We start from the raw sequence: 22,116 nt of genomic DNA on the forward strand, positions 1-22,116 counted from the left end.
CACAAAACTCATTATATACATTCTAAAATAGACATGATGTGTTAAGAACATTCTGTAGTCCTCCGTTCCTTTGCCTCACGAAGTGAAACTTTCACATGATTCTATCTATATAAATCAGCTCTAAGACCTTTTCAAAGCTAAATGAAAAACTCCTGCTCTAAATTACTATAATAAAGTCAATCAACGTTGCTTTTCTTGAACTATTTAAATGCTATTATTGAAGGTCAGTTCGTCTAACATTTTCCCACAATTGAGATATTGTTGCATAGTCGGTCATTCATATATTACAACAAACAATGATGTTCCAATACACTGTGGCTCCCTTCAACTATCATTTTACATTTGGCATCTTAGAGGGTATATACGGGAATGGAGTTAGTTCGTAACAATGAACAATTAGCCCCGCTGACTCACTATTTAGTGATATTATTGAGTGAAATCCCCCCAGATGAGTTTAAAAGAGAGAAGGCAGTATTAGCACAAGAAGAGGGTAGAAACCTCTACAGTTCAAAAGTCAACCGTGCCCAAAGATCCTGAATTTCAGGTAAGTGGCAAAACAGAACTTTATAGATCACACCAAATCTGTTCCTGCTCAAATTGGATTAAAATGTGTTCTCAATGACCAAGAGTACTGCGGGCTTTGAGCACAGTAGCCTAGATCACTGCAATGACTTGAGAGAAGAAAGATTGAGTGTGTGTGAGTGTCTGTTTGCTTGCGTGAGAAGGAGTGTGTGTCAAGAGGAGTGTGTGTATGAGGATCTGCTTGTGTGTCAAGAGGAGGTGGAAGAGGTGCTCCTCTGCAGCAGTAGGGAGTGGCAGATGTCACAGACCCGTACAGGTCGAGGGTAGGAGGGCAGGGCCAACTCGTTATTAGAACAACTGTTACAGTAGATGTCTCCACAGTTCCTACAGTGGTGCTGCAGAGGGAGAGAAAACACATGTCCAAGTAGAACTATTTGTAACACTTGTGGCAAATGAGAGTTTCAAATAAATGCATTTATATACTGAACAAAAATATTAAAAAACGCAACATGTAAAGTGTTGGTTTCATGAGCTGAAATACAACATCCCAGAAATGTTCCAAACGCACAAAAAGCTTTCGCTTAAATTTTGTGCACAAATGTGTTTACATCCCTGTTAGTGAGCATTTCTCTTTTGCAAAGATAATCTATCCACCTGACAGGAGTGGCAAAGATTAAACAGCATGATCATTACACAGGTGCACCTTGTACTGGGGACAACAAAAGGCCACAAAAATGTGCAGTTGTCACACAACACAATGCCACAGATGTCTAAAGTTTTAAGGGCACGTGCAATTGGCATGCTTGACTGCAGGAATGTCCACCAGAGCTGTTGGCAGAAAATTCAATGTTCATTTCTCTACCTTAAGCAGCCACCAATGTCATTTTAGAGAATTTGGCAGTACGTCCAACCGGCCTCACAACCGCAGACCACGTGTAACCATGCCAGCCCAGGACCTCCACATCCGGCTTCTTCACCAGCGGGTTCGTCTGAGACCAGCCACCTGGACAGCTGATGAAACTGAGGATTTCTGTCTGAAATAAAGTCCTTTTGTGGGGAAAAACTAATTCTGAATGGCTGGGCCTGGCTGCCAAGTGGGTGGGCCTATTCCCTCCAGGCTACACCCCTGCCCAGTCATGTGAAATCCATAGATTGACTGATTTCCTTATATGAACTGTAACTCCGTAAAATTGTTGTCATGTTGCGTTTATATTTTTGTTCAGTATAAATCCTTTACATCTGCCACAGACCATAGTTCACAACTGATGGATGGACAGAGCTTTACCTTTCTGCGAGCGATAGAGAACTCCTTCTGACAGTGTTTACACTGTGTAGCCTCATCGTCTTTCAGCCAGGCTTGGCCCTGATGGACACGGACAGACAACAATGCTCAATCACAAATGATTACAGAAATGAGTGAGCGTGTGTCTGTCGTGTAGGTGGGAGTCATAGACTTCTCCTTGTACCTGAAGGATCCTATGAGCAGCGGTGTTTCTATGTCTCATCTGTTCTTCACTAGTAAACTCCATAGAGACTTGGTATAACGGTGGGCTAGGGGAAGTGTTAATGTAGGAACACCTTACCTTCAGGGCTTTGTTGACCTCTTTGAAATCCTCCATCTTCAGTTTAGACCTATGAGAGAGTCACACAAAGATAAAACAGATGGAACACAGGAAGTAAATGAAGAGGGATGTTAAGAGGATTAGGAGTGGGCCTAGTTCAGTACTCACTGGCTGAGGTGTAGGCCCATTTCCTGTAAGGCCGCCTAGTACGGTACTCACTGGCTGAGGTGTAGGCCCATCTCCTGTAACGCCGCCTAGTACAGTACTCACAGGCTGAGGTGTAGGCCCCTCCTGTAAGGCTGTCTAGTATAGTACTCACAGGCTGAGGTGTAGGCCCATCTCCTGTAAGGCCGTCTAGTACGGTACTCACTGGCTGAGGTGTAGGCCCATGTCCTGTAAGGCCGTCTCCTGATCCTGACAGGTCTGCTGGAGCTGCTGCTTCTCCTGACGAACATCCTGCAACTCCTAGAGACACACATAAACAAGCTCAGAAGAAAAACGGGAGGTAGACTTCTCTTTTCTCTCTCTGAGTGTGTGAGAGAGACACTGACCGTGTGTAGCCCCTGTATCTGCTGTAGTTGGGTGCGTAGCTCAGTGCTGTTGTCCTGTTCTCTCTGTAGAGCTCTCTGAATGGCCTGTCTCTGCTCCTTCTACTAGCGGCAGAATCAATCTCAGACCAGCCTAGAGAGACAGGGGGAGTGGGTCACAACGTGTCTGGTGTGTGTGTGTGTGTCGTGTGTCTGTGTGTGTCATACGTACCTTAGTGTCCAGGTCAGACAGTTTGTTTCTGCAGGGAGTCTACTTTGCCCTCCAGTTCGGTTCTCATGTTCTCTGTGTCTGGTCACTCTGTCTAATACAGCGCGCAGAGTTCTGCAGTCTGAAAATACATGGGCTAACATTAGTTTTCAATCATGTTAAAACACGGAAACCATTCTGCACCCACCACACACACACACACACACCACAGTCTTGTAACAACTAACCTTGTGGGGGCACAATTCAGTCCATTCAAAATCCTATTTTCTCTAATCCTTACCCTAACTTTCACCCTAAAACTAACCCTAGTTCATTATCCAAACCTAATTCTAACCTTTACACTAAAACCCCTAGAAATATCATTTGACATTGTGGGGACTAACAAAATGTCCCCAGTTGGTCAAATTTAGTTTGTTTACTATTCTTGTAGGGACTTCTGGTTAACACCTCCACACAAACCTCTGCTCCAACCCTTAATGGTGGTCTCCATTTGGTTCATCTTCTCCTCCAGTTGTCCCTCCTCCTCCTTCCATCTGGCCCCTCGCGCTCACAGTCTACACACACACACACACACACACACACACACACAACACACACAACACAACACACACACACACACACACACACCACACACACACACACACACACACACACTCTCTGTCAAGAGGTGTTGCTGAGTATGTGTGTGTTTCATTTTTGCTTGAGCTTGTGTGTGTCTGTGTATTTCTGTCCGTGTGTGTTACCTGTGTCTTATGGAACATCTGCAGGTTGAGGGTTTTGACCTGGTCTAGTTGTTGTCGGAGAGCTTGCAGTGTGTCCTGTTTCTCATGTGTGTCTTTCTCCAGCAGCCTCATGGCCATCTCCATCTCCTGCTTTAGTCCTACCTGCAGCTTCAGCTCCCTCTCCAACTCCTACACTCAGGAATAAAAGGTTCAGGGACACACACACCTATTGTAGAGGCAGTATAACACATGTTCGTTAGCTAGGAATCTCAAAGAAATGTAGAGATAGTTGTTCACTCTCGCTGTTTCTCAACACACACACACTGTCTGATGCGCTTCTCCTCCTGGTACTGTTTCACACAACACTGTACATCTCATCCAGGCCTGCCGTGTCTGTCTGTATGTCTCAGCTCTACTGCACTGTCCTCCAGGTCGCCTAGGATACACACGGACGTGAAATCCATCTCTTCATATTGTCTGACTTAGATGACAGTCGGACAGACTGAAAACGGTTTGCAGATGCATAGGGAGTGAGAGTATCTGACCTCCTCTTTCTTCTGGCTGCTCTGGACGATGGTCTCATTCTCATGCCTCAGGGTTTCCTGTTCCTCCCGTAAAGAGTTAATCCTGTCTGTCGCTGCCGTCAGCTGTAGGGTTATAACACATCCATAAGCATATATAGGGTTAAAACATAGCACTATGTAGGGTTATAACCACATCCATAAGCACTATGTGGGTTATAACACATCCATAAGCACTATTGTAGGGTTATAACACTCCATTTTTTTATTTTTTTTATTTAACTTTATTTAACCAGGTAGGCAAATTGGAACACGTTCTCATTTACAATTGCGACCTGGCCAAGATAAAGCAAAGCAGTTCGACACATACAACAACACATAGTTACACATGGAGTAAAACAAACATATAGTCAATAATACAGTGAAAAAAAATAAGTCTATATACAATGTGAGCAAGTGAGGTGAGATAAGGGAGGTGAAGGCAAACAAATATATGTATAATAAAATAAAAATATAAAAAGGCCATGGAGGCGAAGTGAGTACAACACAGCAAGTAAAATAAAACTAAAAAACACTGGAATGGTTGGTTTGCAGTGGAAGAAAGTGCAAAGTAGAGCACAGAAATAATGGGGTGCAAAGGAGCAAAATAAATTAATAAATAAATACAGTAGGTAAAGAGGTAGTTGTTTGGGACTAATTGTAGATGGGTTATGTACAGGTGCAGTAATCTATGAGCTGCTCTGACAGCTGGTGCTTAAAGCTAGTGAGGGAGATAGGTGTTTCCAGTTTCAGAGATTTTTTGTAGTTCGTTCAGTCATTGGCAGCAGAGAACTGGAAGGAGAGGCGTCCAAAAGAATTGGTTTTGGGGGTGACTAGAGAGATATACCTGCTGGAGCGCGTGCTACAGGTAGGTGCTGCTATGGTGACCAGCGAGCTGAGATAAGGGGGGCTTTACCTGCAGGGTCTTGTAGATGACCTGGAACCAGTGGGTTTGGCGACGAGTATGAAGCGAGGGCCAGCCAACGAGAGTGTACAGGTCGCAGTGGTGGGTAGTATATAGGGGCTTTGGTGACAAAACGGATGGCACTGTGATGAACTGCATCCAATTTTTGAGTAGGGTTTTGGAGGCTATTTTGTAAATGACATCACCGAAGTCGAGGATTGGTAGGATGGTCAGTTTTCAAGGGTATGTTTGGCAGCATGAGTAAAGGATGCTTTGTTGCGGAATAGGAAGCCAATTCTAGTTTTGACTTTGGATTGGAGATGTTTGATGTGGGTCTGGAAGGAGAGTTTACAGTCTAACCAGACACCTAGGTATTTGTAGTTGTCCACATATTCTAAGTCAGAGCCGTCCAAAGTAGTGATGTTGGACAGGCGGGCAGGCACAGGCAGCGATCGGTTGAAGAGCATGCATTTGGTTTTACTTGTATTTAAGAGACAGTTGGAGGCACGGAAGGAGATTGTATGGCATTGAAGCTCGCCTGGAGGGTTGTTAACACAGTGTCAAAAGAAGGGCCAGAAGTATACAGAATAGTGTCGTCTGCGTAGAGGTGGATCAGAGAATCACCAGCAGCAAGAGCGACATCATGAGATGTAAACAGAGAAGAGAGTCGGTCCAAGAATTGAACCTGTGGCACCCCCATAGAGACTGCCAGAGGCCCGGACAACAGACCCTCGATTTGACACACTGAAACTCGATCAAGAAGAATAGTTGGTGAACCAGGCGAGGCAATCATTAGAGAAACCAAGGCTGTCGAGTCTGCCAATGAGGATGTGGTGATTGACAGAGTCAAAAAGCCTTGGCCAGGTCAATGAATACGGCTGCACAGTATTGTTTCCTATCGATGGCGGTTACGATATCGTATGACCTTGAGCGTGGCTGAGGTGCACCCATGACCAGCTCTGAAACCAGATTGCTAGCGGAAGAGGGTGTGGTGTGATTCGAAATGGTCGGTAATATGTTTTGTTGACTTGGCTTTCGAAGACCTTAGAGGCAGGGTAGGATAGATATAGGTCTGTAGCAGTTAGGGTCAAGGGTGTCCCCCCTTTGAAGAGCGGGATAACCGCAGCTGCTTTCCAATCTTTGGGGATCTCAGACGACACGAAAGAGAGGTTGAAAGAGCTAGTAATAGGGGTGGCAACAATTTCAGCAGATAGTTTTAGAAAGAAAGGGTCCAGATTATCTAGCCCGCTGATTTGTAAGGGTCCAGATTTTGCAGTCATTTAGAACATCAGCTGACTGTATTTGGGAGAAAGAGAAATGGGGAAGCTTGGGCGAGTAGCAGAGGGGAGGGCAGTGCTGTTGTCCGGGGTAGGGGTAGCCAGGTGGAAAGCATGGCCAGCCGTAGAAAAATGCTTATTGAAATTCTCAATTATAGTGGATTTGTCGGTGGTGACAGTGTTTCCTATCTTCAGAGCGGTTGGAAACTGGAGGAGTGTTCTTATTCTCCATGGACTTTACGGTGTCCCAGAACTTTTTTGAATTTGTGTTGCAGGAAGCAAATTTCTGCTTGAAAAAGCTAGCCTTGGCTGTTCTAACTGCCTTGTGTAATTTGGTTTCTGGCTTCCCTGAAAAGTTGCATATCACGGGGGCTGTTCGATGCTAATGCAGAACGCCATAGGATGTTTTTCTGTTGGTTAAGGGCAGTCAGGTCAGGAGAGAACCAAGGGCTATATTGTTCTGGTTCTAAATTTCTTGAATGGGGCATGCTTATTCAAGATGGTGAGGAAGGCATTTTAAAAAAAATGACCAGGCATCCTCTACTGACGGGATGAGATCAGTATCCTTCCAGATACCCGGCCAGGTCGATTAGAAAGGCCTGCTCGCTGACAGTGTTTTCAGGGACGTGTTTGACAGTGATGAGTTGGAGGTCGTTTGACCGGCTGACCCATTACGGAGCAGGCAATAGGAGAGTGAGTATCGCTGAAGTCTTGGTTGAAAACAGCAGAGGGTATATTAGGGAGGCAGCAGTGATATGAGGGTACCGAGTTTACGGAATTGGGAGGGTATGGTAGTTCATTGATAATTTGTGTGAGATTGAGGGCAATCAAGCTTAGATTGTAGGGTGGCTGGGGTGTTGAGCTGTTCAGATTTAGGGTCGCCTAGAAGCACGAGCTCTGAAGATAAATGGGGGGCAATCAGTTTCACATATAGTGTCCAGAGCACAGCTGGGGGCAGAGGGTGGGTCTATAGAGGCGGCAAGGTGAGAGACTTGTTTTTAGAGAGGTGGATTTTTAAAAGTAGAAGTTAAATTGTTTGGGAACAGACCTGGATAGCTATAACAGAACTCTGCAGGCAGTTTTGCAGTAGATTGCAACACCGCCTTTTGGACGTTCTATTCTTGTCTGAAAATCTTGTAATTGGGGATGAAAATGTCTGAATTTTTGGTGGTCTTTCTAAGCCAGGATTCAGACACGGCTAAAACATCCGGGTTGGTAGAGTGTGCTAAAGCAGTGAACAAAGCAAACTTAGGGGGGAGGCTTCTAATGTTAACATGCATGAGCCAAGGCTATTACGGTTACAGAAGTCATCAAAAAGAGAGCGCCTGGGGAATAGGAGTGGAGCCAGGTAACTGCAGGCCTTGGAATTCACCTTACATCACAAAGAGGACAGAGGAGGGATAATAGGGGGACTAGAGCTATGAGAGATATGGTTCGCCTGAGCTACTAGAGCAGAGAGTAAAAGGGAAGTTTCTGGGGGCGATAAAATAGTTTAAAGGGAATAATGTAGAGAAAAAGGTTGGTAGGATGTGAATACAGTGGGAGGTAAACTAGGTATTGAGTGATGATGAGAGAGATATTGTCTCTAGAAACACCATTGAAACCAGGTGATGTCATCGCATATGTGGGTGGTGGAACTGAGAGGTTGGATATGGTATAGAGAGCAGGGCTAGAATCTCTACAGTGAAATAAGCCAATAAACACTAACCAGAACAGCAATCGGACAAGGCATATTTACATTAGGAGAGGCATGCTTAATCGAGTGATCCAATAGGGTCCAGTGAGTAGAGGTTGTTGGGGTCGTGGCGATCCAGACAGCTGGCCGGGTATATGGCTATCGGTAGCATGAAGGATGGAGGTCTGTTTGTAGATACCTCGTGCGTTTCCGTCGGGTAGGTTAGTGGGGTTCCGTGTAGTGGGGTTTGTTCAGATAGCAGCCGATAAGACAGCGTAACGGATATAGCTGGGCCATCAGATGAAGCGTTTCAGGTGAACGTCGGGAGGGATAATGCGTTGGATAAATCGGCAGTATAACGATGGCAGTCAGTCGCGGACGAATGGAGATCGTGAAGCTCCCGGGAGGGGTGCTCCGTAATCTGCAGCAAGCAACAAAAGAACGGGATCCGGATGGTGACTGCGACTCCTCATAGACTGGCTTAGGGCTGCCAGTCATGACAAATTTTGGAGTTTGCGGTCGGGGTCGCAACGCTATCAGCCAAAAAGGTTCACCACGGTTTGACAAAGGCACTAGGCTGCGAAATCAATGGGCAGGACCAGAGCCTGCGGCTGGGAATTCGGGGAAATCTGAGGAGAAACAAGTCCCGGAATGCTCCGGTCCGAGTCGCGGTTGCACAAAAGTGCCGGTAGATATATCGAAAGCTTACAAGGAATAGACTGGGAGACCACAAAAGGACTGGTGCGCTGAAACACAAACCGCTAGCCAGCAAACCGGCTAATTTCGGGGCACGCTACATGATTAGCTTCTGCGGTAGGCGTAATCGGAGTAGCTTCTGGTTAGCTTTCAGGCTAGCTTCTGAATTAGCCCCTGGCTAGCTTCCACGATGGATTTTCAGATTGAGGTAAATAATACTTTTTGTAATTGGTGAAGCGGGTTGCAGGAAAGCTTTTGCAGGAAAGCGTTTGTAGTTGAGTTCTTGGATAATAAAATAAATAAAAGATATGCGAAGAAAAGGTGTAAATATATATATATACAGGACACGACACGACAATACGGAAAAAGACGTCTGAACTGCTAAGCCACCTTGGATGTAGCCTACTTCACAGAGAACGTGCCGAAAAGTTGACAAAACAAAAGTGAGAACAGACGAGGTATTACACAATTAGAGCAAGCAGGTATGATTTTCTCTCTTGTTTTGAGCCCGAGGCAAGAAGGCACCAATGCCTGCCATCCATAAGCACTATGTAGGGTTATAACACATCCATAAACACTATGTAGGGTTATAACACATCCATAAGCACTATGTAGGGTTAGTTTTTCCCCCTTGAGAGTAATCGCATTGTCTGAATGTGTTAAAATACACTGAAAACATCTAAATAGATCATCTATACAGCTAAAATCTACAATGCCATGTAAAAACAAGTTGACATTGAGGTTAAAGTGTGCTTTTCACAATTTACCTAATTTTGCTAACTTACTTTACACAAAATGACATCAATATTCTTGTAAAGTTTAGCAATTAACTTGATAATAATAATTTAAAAAATTAGACAGCCCAAGACAATAGGGTTATAACATCCATAAAAACAAAGGGTTATTAACACATCCATAACTACATAGGGTTATAACATATTCATAAGGACTATGTAGGGTTTTAACTAGGTATGTGAATCTTTCCATGTATCTAGATACATGGGCTCAGATACGTTTTAGTTGGAAATGAGTCGGTGCGATTCGATTTGATTAGAGCAACGAATCAATGCGATCCGATGCACTAACATTTGTTGCCAAAACACATACATTTTCCATAAAAATTGTAATCTGCTGCTGAAGGAGCTCATGAGCTAGGCCTCTGAGCTGGATCTGCCTGAGCTGAGTTGTGTGGGTGTAAGTAAGTAAGTGATGGATACTGACCAAAAACAGATGCAACATGTAAAGTGTTGGTTCCATGTTTCTTGAGTTGAAATAAAACACCCCAGAAATATTCCATATGCACAAAGATTATTTCTCAAATTTTGTGCACAAATGTGTTTACATCCCTGTTAGTGATCATTTCTCCTTTGCCAAGATAATCCATCCACCGGACAGGTGTTACATATCAAAAAGCTGATTAAACAGTATGATCATTACATAGGTGCACCTTATGCTGGGGATAATAAAAGGCCACTCTAGAATGTGCAGTTTTGTCACACAACACAATGCCACAGACGTCTCAAGTTTTGAGGGAGAGTGGAATTGGCATGTTGACTGCAGGAATGTCCACCAGAGCTGTTGGCAGAGAATTCAACGTTAATTTCTCTACCATAAGTGGCCTCCAATGTCATTTTAGAGAATTTGACAGTACATCCAACCGGCCTCACAACTGCAGACCACGTATAACCACGCCAGCCCATGAACTCCACATCTGGCTTCACCTGCGTGATCGAGTCCAGCCACCCGGCTCAGCTGATGAAACTGTGGGTTTGTACAACAGAAGAATTTCTACACAAACTGTCAGAAACCGTCTCAAGGAAGCTCATCTGCGTGCTCGTCGTCCTCACCAGGGTCTTGACCTGACTGCAGTTCGGCGTCGTAACCAGCTTCAGTGTGCAAATGCTCACCTTCCATGGCCACTGGCACACTGGAGAAGAGAAGTGTGCTTTTCACGGATGAATCGCAGTTTCAACTGTTCCGGGCAGATGGCAGACAGCGTGTATGGCGTTGTGTGGGCAAGCAGTTTGCTGATGTCAATGTTGTGAACAGAGTGCCCCATGGTGGCGGTGGGGTTATGGTATGGGCAGGCATAAACTACGGACAACAAACACAATTAATTGCATTTTATCAATGGCAATTTGAATGCACAGAGGTACCGTGACAAGATCCTGAGGCCCATCGTCGTGCCATTCATCCCCCACCATCACCTCATGTTTCAGCATGATAATGCACGGCCCCATGTCGCAATAATCTGGACACACTTCCTGGAAGCTAAACATTTCCCAGTTCTTCCATGGCCTGCATACTCACTAGACATGTCACCCTCTTTGGTATGCTCTGGATTGATGTGTACGACAGCGTGTTCCAGTTCCGGCCAATATCCAGCAACTTCGCACAGCCATTGAAGAGAAGTGTGATAACTTTCCAAAGGCCACAATCAGCCTGATCAACTCTATGTGAAGGAGATGTGTCGCGCTCCATGAGGCAAATTGTGGTCACAGCAGATATTGACTGGTCGGGGGGGGGGGGTTAGAAGCTGTCATTGTAAATAGTTCAGGTAGCCATTTGATTCATTGTGTTCAGCAGCCTTATGGCTGGGGGGGTAGAAGCTGTTAAGGAGAAGTTTATCTAAAGTTCCATGTAAAACACTTGTATCATTCATCAATGTTTATTATGAGCATTTCTGTAAATACTCCAATTACACGGCAGGATCTGGTCAATGACCTGAAGAGAGCTGGGAACACAGTCTCAAAGAAATGCAAATTAATTACTAAAAAATCATACAATGCGATTTTCTCAATTTTTGTTTTAGATTCCGTCTCTCACAGTTGAGGTGTACCTATGATAAAAATGACAGTCCTCTACATGCTTTGTAAGTAGGAAAACCTGCAAAATCGGCAGTGTTTCAAATACTTGTTCTCCCCACTGTATATATATGTTTTTTGTATTTTTTTTATGTTCCATCCTAAAAATGTGGATTAATTAAGCAAAGGTTTTGATTTGTTGTCAAACAGATGGAAAGGGTCTTAGAAAACATCTAGCAGAAACAGACTTAAAGTATCATACATACATCAACACACAGTAATGTAGAAGTCAAGACCCCTGACAACTAATATCAACACTTCTATTTAGTTAAAGATCATTTTTCTGCCTTCTGTAAGTTTGAGAAATATTGCCTTGTGCCTTGAAATTCCATTACCAAAAACTCACATATCCTGATATTTTCTCATTTCTCTCCCTCATAAGGGAATATAATGACAGTTCAGAGAAGTAACAAGTGAAGGTAGATCTATCAATTAGTTAATGTTTTTACTGATATCCTTTGTTTTAATGAATTATTGGGTGATTAAAACTCGAAATTACATTACCAGATCGTAACGAAATTTCAGAAAAATCCGTAACGGAATTTTCTTAAGGTAGAAAGTAATTTGAGCAAAACATTTTAGTGAACTGGCGATTCGTAACGTTTGAATAGATTTTCTGACTGATGCATGTTACATTTGGATCAGTTTGGTGTCCCACGGACTGATGTACTCATATCTTAAACATTTGAACTGGGGACCGATGTGCATCAGTGAATCGTTACATCGCTAGTTATAAGCACATACATTAGCTCTACACAGGGTTATAAGACACCCATGAGAACTATGGTTATTATAACACACTCTAAGTCGGGGGGGGGGGGGGGGTTCTAAAGCTAAATATGGAATTGTTTTAAGATGGTCATACCAATGATCATATATTTAGCCATTTGATTTAGAATTTTAGGGTAGGGGTTTTAAGGCAGGGTGTCAAACTCATTCCATGGAGGGCCTTGTGACTGCAGTTTTGTTTTTTTCAAATTAAGCCTGAGACAACCAGGTGTGGGGAGTTCCTTACTAATTAGTGGGGATGGGTATCGTTAAGAATTTAACTGTATTACTACTCTTAACGATACTGCTTATCGATCCAGTACTTTAACGGTATTCTTATCAGTTCTTTTTGTTATTTTTTATGGAAAAAACCCCAAAACAAATTAAAACAGAATCAACATTGCTTTATTTTTGAAATGTAAAATAAATAATTATTTACGCAAAAGAAACAGCAATGTTTTGAACAAATTACTATTATAGACAAATGTTGTGTTTGATGGAAATGTAAAACAAATGAAATAAATAATATTTTCCTGCAAAAGAAAAGACAGTGTTATAGAACAACACGGGGTGGGGCCTGCAGGTAGGCTGCAAAAGGACTAACGCTTCGAACACACCCGACTGCGTCATTGCGTTTCGATACACAAGAAGTACATTCATTTCCAATGGAACGCTGCATTTGCCTTGCAGCATTGCGTTGCAGAGGCAGTTGCAGTGCGTTCTGTGTGGTGGCATACGTTCGATAAAATCGAACGTATGCATCAAATTGTATGAGTGGATTTGACAGAAAGTAGCAAAATATGAATGTAGATTTTTTTTGCACACACATTCGTAAAGAAATGTGTGATTACAATAAAACAGTTTGATTGCATAATTTCTTTACATTTTTTATAAATTTTATTTGCCAAGTATATTATTTTATTCGATGACATCCTCAAATTAATTGTGAGAGCCTATAATATAATTTCCCTCCAATGCAGTTTTGGAGCGAAATGCAATAATAATAGTAAAGATAGGCAGAGTAGGCTCTTTCAACAATGAGACCAACGACCACCTGCATTGGCTAGGTTAGCAAGCTAGGTTAGCTAGCTAGCTAACGCTAACTAGCCACATCTAGCACAAGCTCACTACTAAACTGACCTGGCAATCCTACTATCGTGAACACTTGTCTCCAAGCAGCATTTTTTTGTGTTTATGTCCCTGTAGCTGTCAGCAGTTGTGTCAAAAAGACACGGTTTTGAGGATACTGCGAAAATTATTCTCTCTTCCATGTGTCCAACCGCATGCGACCATTTGCAAAAGGTACCTGCATCAGTATAGTTGCCTAGCTGCGCAAAATGTTATGCAGCAGTGATGCAATGACGCAGCCGGTGTGTTCGAAGCGTAACGGTTCTTAGCCGTTCTTCTGGAGAAAGATCAACATATTTGCCTTCTCTGGCAGAAGTCGGGACCACTCCTGGCTTATTGTGTTCCCTGCAGTCGAAAATACCCTCTCGCTAGGGGTGGAGGAGGCTTGAGCACAGAGGTAGCTTGTTGCAATGTTTGTGAGCAGGGGCAGAGTATCTCTCTTCACCCACCACCACATCACAGGATCTTCAGCCATGGGGATGGGAGGCAGGCCTTTGTAGAGCTCGATCTCCAGGTCAACACACTGGCTGAGGGACGAGGTGTCCTGTTGGATCGTCAACCTCAACTCCCTGTCCACTTCTGAGAAAAAGCTCCTCCAAGGCACTCCTTGTTTTGTACAATGGTGGGACTGTCTCCTCCATTTCCTCTCCTTCAGACTCCTCCTCTTGTTGCTGGTGCTCTGTGTCTGTCTCCTCCATTTCCTCTCCTTCTGACTCCTCCTCTTGTTGCTGGTGCTCTGTGTCTGTCTCCTCCATTTCCTCTCCTTCTGACTCCTCCTCCTGTTGCTGGTGCTCTGTGTCTGTCTGCTCCGGCTCCTCTGACAGCCCCGGTGTTGCTCCTGTCACATTGGCCTCAACAGTTGCCTTCCTCAGCCTGTCCCAGGTGGCGTCACTCACCGGCCTCCCTTTGAATCTGGGGTCCATTGCTGTGGCCTCATTTTTTAAAATGTATTTTACCTTTATTTAACTGGGCAAGTCAGTTAAGAACAAATTCTTATTTTCAATGACGGCCTAGGAATAGTGGGTTAACTGCTTTGTTCAGGGGCAGAACGACAGATTTTTACCTCGTCAGCTCGGGGATTCGATCTTACAACCTTTCATTTACTAGTCCAACGCTCTAACCACTAGGCTACCTGCCTCCCCGATGCAGGAAAGCTTGAATGTCCTCAACCTGATAGCACTCAGAGAGGTTCTCCCACACCTTCTCTTTGATGGTTGCCACAAACGTATCTTCATGTTCACAGTGAAGTGCTCTTCCAGTTTGTGGAGGATGGGTTTGATCTGTCCACAGGTGGCATTCTTTTCACATGACACACACAGTGTGGATGTATAGAGGATTCTCATGAGCTGGACAAACTCCTCAGCCTTATGGAAGTCCTCGTCCTTCAGACGGTCCAGGTTGTCCTTGGGCATTGCTTTTCACAGTCGTGGGTCCAAGGCTGCTGCTTGGGGTCGCTGGATACTGCTCCATGAATCTCTCTATCATTAGATAGAACGAGTTTCATCTGGCTCTTGACATCAAGGATGAGTGATGTTGCGGAATGCCTGAAACAACAAAAAACAACATTTAATTCCCTCAAACTTTAATATTGAATTAAATTGTTAAATGTGGGAATTTAAAAATAATACTTTAATAGATTGAACTGGCTTCTTACCAAGGAGCTGCTGCTTTTCCTTCAAGACTGTTTTGGACATCGAGGATCTCTTCAACCACACGACCAGCTCTGATTCGGCTGGACATCGAGGATCTCTTCAACCACACGACCAGCTCTGATTCGGCTGGACATTTATCAATGGAAGTCATTTAGTAGATTTTCTGTGCTGCCAGATTCAATGTGTGTGCTAAGCATCCTATTTTTAAGATGTGTAGCCTCCTGATGGCAACATCCATATTGCCAGCATTATCAACAGTCACAGCTACAATCTTGCTCGGTGCAGGGGACCTTCTGTTTTACACTGCCCTGGTGCAGGGGACCTTCTGTTTTACACTGCCCTGGTGCAGGGGACCTTCTGTTTTACACTGCCCTGGCGCGGAGGACCTTCTGTTTTACACTGCCCTGGCGCGAAGGACCTTCTGTTTTACACTGCCCTGGCTTGTGTAGTGTACTGTAACAGTGAGATAGTGGTCCTGACAGAGGCTGGTCCACCTGTCTGATGTGATGGCCAGCTTTGGCACGTCCTTCAGCTCAGTGATCACAGCTCAGTGATCACTATTTGTGGTTGAGGGCCTTGCTCATCTCCCTACATTAAAAAATAGTTTGTGTTGAATTATCATTATTTAATTATTGTGTTGTGTATTGTGGAGTGATGGGACTAACATACAACTCTTTTATACTACTATATCCTAAACATGAATACAACTCACTATATAGAGTGTTACCTAAAGCCCTTGGACTCCACTGTTGCAAAGGGGTGTAGGCCTTTCACTATGAACTTGGTCACGGCTAGGTGTCACTCATTCACCCTCTCCTCAGTCATCCTCCCACTAGCTGCCAGCGTGAAGGGGCTTTGGGCTTGTCTTTGGCTTGGACCAGTGGTATTAGAGGGAGGAGTGGGTTGGTTCATTGTAGCTGCAACTTTAACAAAAAAGTTGCAAGATCTTTAAATGAGTGATTGAATTTCTGAACACACCCATAGCTAAACAATCAGCTGGCTAATGGTTCCTTTTGATCATGAAGCGAAGTTCGCATAATTTAGTTAACTCTGTGTGGTATCTAGGCTGCTAGCATATATTTGATTTTACTAGGAAAGTCAGTTAAGAACAAATTCTTATTTACAATGACGGCCTACCAGAAGACAAAAGGCATCCTGGGGACGGGGGATTAAAAAATAAATACAATATAGGACAACACACACATCGCAACAAGAGAGACAACATACCTAACGTAGATCGGACAACGAGAGATGCTCTACGAGCTAGGCAGTCAAACTGTGCATTTCTCTGCCTTTACATGATGCACTTTCCATAGATGTTTGGACAGATTGCTCGTGTTTCCGCCCTTACAAGAAAAAGTCTTGTTGCACTTGTGGTAACAAGCATTGTCAGCATCGCCTCTGGTGAAGTGTAACCACACTTTTGAACGTTTTGTTCTCTCTGCCATCGCCACTAATTAAGAACAGGGTCTTTCTTGTGTGTGTGTGTGTGTGTGTGTGTGTGTGTGTGTGTGTGTGTGTGTGTGTGTGTGTGTGTGTGTGTGTGTGTGTGTGTGTGTGYKGKRGCGYSAGAGAGATCTCWCTTCTGGATTGGGAATAGMRAAAATGCATCAKAGAYRAATGTCTTMATYTTATTGCAAATTAGAAACGGTTGGTGAGATAAAAATGTGCAAGATAATGTTTATGTAGCAATAATAATTAGGAAATGTATTTTCTTAATTTCTCCAGTACCGAAAGCAGAACCGATAACATCGGAGCTTATCGATACTACGGTCTTTCATAATTTAGCCCCAGGGCCCGTTGAATACCGGGTTTCGGTACCCATCCCTACTAATTAGTGACCTTAATTCATCAATCAAGGACAAGGGAGGAGTGAAAATTCACAGACACTCTGCCCTCTGTGGAATGAGTTTGACACCTGTGCCATTAATTGTTTTTGGGATAAAAACATTGAATTTGGCCTCAATGCTTTTAGCCCATAGAAACACATCGAATAATAGCGTCATACATGGATAAACATGGGACATGTATTTAACCCCTTATTTTAGGCACTAAACTATCTCCATATACTGTACACACACACACACTTTCATTAATTTTTAAAAACTGGTATCTGGCTAACTTCAGACTAGTCTTGTGGGGGTTGTGGGCATCCTAGAGCAAAACGTACGTGTTTGTGAGAGACTCACCTTTCCACAGAGGGGTCATATTAGTGTGTAGCACAAACTGTTCAGACGCTACAGACAGAAGTTGGCAGATCGGCTGTACCGACTTCAGACGAGTACCAAGACGCTTGTGGGGGTCGTAGGGCAAAACGGAGAACACCATCGTGTTCCTGAGAGTCTCATCTTCCCATAGAGGGGTAATAGTTTTATAGGCAAAACAATTTGGACGCTACAGACGTGTTTGTGACGTTTTTGTGAGAAGACCGATTTTAGGGATGTCTTATGGTCTGCAGTGGATTGAGATGCATCCCAAATAGATCTCTGTAACTTCATAATCACTACAACACATTCAGAAGTTCCTGACCTCCTCAATGAGCTTGCTGTTGGTCTTCTCTATGGAGTCCATCTTGGCCTGCAGGTCAGTGACGGTGCAGCTCAGGTGTCTGTTCAGCTCCTCGATGTAGTGCTTCTGGTCCAATATGGCCGTCAACTTAGCATCACTGACAGAGAGGAGAGAACAACAGAGAGAGAGAGAGGAGTGTGGTTTATGTTGATGGTTTATCTTTGTATCACTGAGAAAGAGAAGAGGAGCGAGAGGAAAGGAAAATAGGAAAAACAAAGAGAGGAGTGTGTTGGTGTGAGGGAGGAAAGACCTTGTACTTACTCCTTAGTGGTCTCAGTGGTCATAGGGTCCTTCAGGTACAAGGAGAAGTCTATGACCCCCACCTGGGAGTCCAGGTCCTCTCCTTTGATACAGAGGTTAGCATCAATGATGTTTAGCCCCACCAGCATCCCTCCTATCACTGTCCCCTCCTCCTCCATCATCAACGCTCCTGGATCGTAGAACTCACTGTAGGAGGAAGGAGGCAGAGAGATTTCCTAAGATAGAGACAATAACTACTGTAAACATGAATAGGACTCAAAATGCTTACCGGAATTACATGTTTATCACACTGATTCAGTTCTAGCAACAGAGCCTTGCGCTGTACTCACCCCAGAATGTCCTTACGGTCCAGCAGGGCTTTCAGGTAGTCAGACAACTTCTTCTGCATCAGGGCCAGATGCAGCCAGGCCCGAGCCCGACCCAACCCAGTCTTTAGCCCTGGCAGGTCTCTGGCACTGGTGGTAATATCAGCAGAATCAGGACACAGCTTCTGAACCAGCTCCAGAGGACCCCAGATAGACTTATTCTGATTGATGAATGACTTCTTCACTACAGAGAGAGAGAGGGAGATAGAAGAAAGGAGAATGTTTAGGTAGTGTTCGATGGGTGGAAACTAGTGCCGCAAGAATGCTACAGTCTCCAACTCTGCTACTGGAGACCAATTGGTTGTGCAGGCTTTCACTCCAGCACGGAAGTAACAAAACTGACTGAGCTAATCAAGTCCGCAACACACCTAGTCGCGCTCCAGACTGAGGGTTGTCCGGTCACCCCTGTTCTAGAGCAAGTCTCACCTTTCAGTCCGTGTTTGAGGCACTGCTCCAGAACCACAAAGAACTGCTGCAGAGGCGGGTAGTCAGAGTCCATGGTTCTGCCCAGACTTAGAGAAGACTGGATCAGGCCCTTAATACTCAGCTTCATCATACTGAACAGGTTGGAGCGCTCCACAGCCATATGGTCCTTCACTGCTACAGACAGAGAGAGAACGAGAGAGAAAGAGAGAGAGAAATTGCTCAATGTAATTGAAGAATCAATAGAATCTAACCCCTTCTGAGAAAATTAGAAAACTCTAAACAAACAACAACACGAAGAGTTATCTTTCCAAAACGGAGATGTGTGGATAAACCACTTCTCCAATATGTTTGTTATAGAGGCAAAGAACAAACAGCAAAAAAATATACATGATCAAATACAAATCCTAGAATCAACTATTAAAGGCTACCAGAACCCACTGGATTAGCCAATTACATTGAATGAACTACAGGACAAAATACAAACCTTCCAACCCAAAAAGGCCTGTGGGGTTGATGGTATCCCAAATTAAATATAGAGACCACAAACTCCAATTGGCTATACTTAAACTCTTTAATATCACCCTCAGCTCTGGCATATTCCCCAATATTTGGAACCAAGGAGTGATCACCTCAAGCCACAAATTTGACCCCAATAACTACCGTGGGATATGTGTCAACAGCAACCTTGGGAAAATCCTCTGTATTATCATTAACAGCAGACTCGTACATTTCCTCAATGAAAACAATGTGCTGAGCAAACGTCAAATTGGCTTTTTACCAAATTGCTATATGACAGACCATGTATTCGCCCTGTACACCCTAATTGACAAACAAACCAAAACAAAGGCAAGTTCTTCTCATGCTTTGTTGATTTAAAAAAAGCTTGACTCAATTTGGCAAGAGGGTCTGCTATACAAATTGATGGAAAGTGGTGTTGGGGGAAAACATACGATGTTATAAAATCCATGTACACAAACAACAAGTGTGCAGTAAAAATTGGCAAAAAATACATTTCTTCCCGCAGGGCCGTGGGGTGAGACAAGGTTGCAGCTTAAGCCCCACCCTCTTCAACATCTATATCAATGAATTGGTGAGGGCACTAGAACAGTCTGCAGCACCCGGCCTCACCCTACTAGAATCTGAAGTCAAATGTCTACTGTTTGCTGATGATCTGGTGCTTCTGTCCCCAACCAAGGAGGGCCTACAGCAGCACCTAGATCTTCTGCACAGATTATGTCAGACCTGGGCCCTGACAGTAAATCTCAATAAGACAAAAATAATGGTGTTCTACAAAAGGTCCAGTCGCCAGGACCACAAATTCCATCTAGACACCGTTGCCCTAGAGCACACAAAAAACTATACATACCTCGGCCTAAACATCAGCGCCACAGGTAACTTCCGCAAAGCTGTGAACGATCTGAGAGACAAGGCAAGTAGGGCCTTCTATGCCATCAAAAGGAACATAAAATTCAACATACCAGTTAGGATCTGGCTAAAAGTACTTGAATCAGTTATAGAACCCATTGCCCTTTATGCTTGTGAGGTCTGGGGTCCGCTCACCAACAAAGAATTCACAAAATGGGACAAACACCAAATTGAGACTCTGCATGCAGAATTTGGCAAAAATATCCTCCGCGTACAACGTAAAACACCAAATAATGCATGCAGAGCAGAATTAGGCTAATTATCAAAATCCAGAAAAGAGCTGTTAAATTCTACAACCACCTAAAAGGAAGCGATTCCCAAACAAAGCCATCACCTACAGAGAGATGAACCTGGCGAAGAGTCCCCTAAGCAAGCTGGTCCTGGGGCTCTGTTCACAAACAGACCCCCAGGACAGCAACACAATTAGACCCAACCAAATCATGAGAAAACAAAAAGATAATTACTTAACACATTGGAAAGAATGTATATATTTTTTTAAAGCGCTAACTAGAATGCTATTTGGACCTAAACAGAGAGTACACAGTGGCAGAATACATGACCACTGTGACTGACCCAACATTAAGGAAAGCTTTGACTATGTATAGACTCAGTGAGCATAGCCTTGCTATTGAGAAAGGCCGCCGTAGGCAGCTGCACTTCCTAACCTCCAGCCAAATGTATGACCATAGAGACACATATTTCCCTCAGATTACACAGACCAACAAAGAATTTGAAAACCAATACAATTTTGATTAACTCCCATATCTACTGGGTGAAATACCACAGTGTGCCACTACAGCAGCAAGATTTGCGACCTGTCACCACAAGAAAAGGGCAACCAGTGAAGAACAAACACCATTGTAAATACAACCCATATTTATTTTATATTTTGTACTTTAACTATTTGCACATCATTACAACACTATATATGAACATAATGACATTTGAAATGTCTTTATTCTTTTGGAACTTTTGAGTGTATTACTGTTAATTTTGTATTGTTTATTTCACTTTAATTTATTGCCTATTTCACTTGCTTTGGCAATGTAAACATATGTTTCCCATGACAATAAAGACCTTAAATTGAAATGTGGAGATAAAAATAGGTGGGAAGAGATCATAAACTGAGTTTCTGTGCAAAAGTAATTTAAAAAAAAACACTAAAACATGATCACGGATAAATATAGAGTGTTAGTCTAGATTTATGTTGCCATTCTAATTTCCTCGCTAGGCAGGAGTCATGTGCTGTGTTGACAGCAGAGACGCAGAAGAGGGAAGTACTTCAGCACGTAACTCCCTAGTAAGTTTTTATGCTTCCAAATTGGCGTGAAATACAATAACATTACGTGCCTGGTAGGTATTGGTTAGTGTTGGTGTCATTCTCGGTAGACTTTAGTTTAGTAGGACTGGTAGGAGAGCTAGCGGCAGATCCCGACGATGTTGCGTTTCTCAAAGCTGCACCGTAGGTGACCCCACTGCTGATCGTCTCGGTCGCCTTCCGTGCCAGCGACAGGATCGGTGTTGACCAATTGCTCTCGGTCGCCGGTTTGTCTATTGGCGCCTCTTCATCGCTGCTAATGCCAACAGGGTGGCTGTCTGGAAGAACTTCCAAAACTTTGGGTTCCTCTTTAACATCGCTTTCTTCAACAACTGTGTTTGTTTCCCTTACCTCGTCGGCCATTTTTTTTTATTTTTTAATAATCGAACATGTGACTGCAGGCCAGAGCAATCGTCTATGATGCCTGCGAGAAGTCCAAAGTAATCGAGTTATGATTTTCAGTGATTCAGTAAGTGTTCTTGTATTCGTTTCACATCGTTTAACTTGTTTTCTTTCTATATAAATAGTCAAAATAATATGTTACGAAAGTTTTAAGCGAAGCTAACTATTGGGGACAACAGCCAATGTTCATGAGGTTATAGATGTGTATCCGTTTCAAGCCACTAGATGTCCCTATTGATATTGTCCCGTGTCCTTCAGGTGTGTT

The 22,116-nt window shown here is 43.6% G+C and overlaps 1 pseudogene; it reads right to left on the minus strand.

Annotated features, from left to right (window-relative positions):
- Positions 1-149: 149 nt before the first annotated feature.
- LOC111965536 (RUN and FYVE domain-containing protein 1-like) lies at positions 150-21,838 on the minus strand (annotated as a pseudogene).
- Positions 21,839-22,116: the final 278 nt, after the last annotated feature.

Source organism: Salvelinus sp. IW2-2015, linkage group LG6.2 (genome assembly GCF_002910315.2).
Source record: "Salvelinus sp. IW2-2015 linkage group LG6.2, ASM291031v2, whole genome shotgun sequence".
Classification (NCBI taxonomy): domain Eukaryota; kingdom Metazoa; phylum Chordata; class Actinopteri; order Salmoniformes; family Salmonidae; genus Salvelinus; species Salvelinus sp. IW2-2015.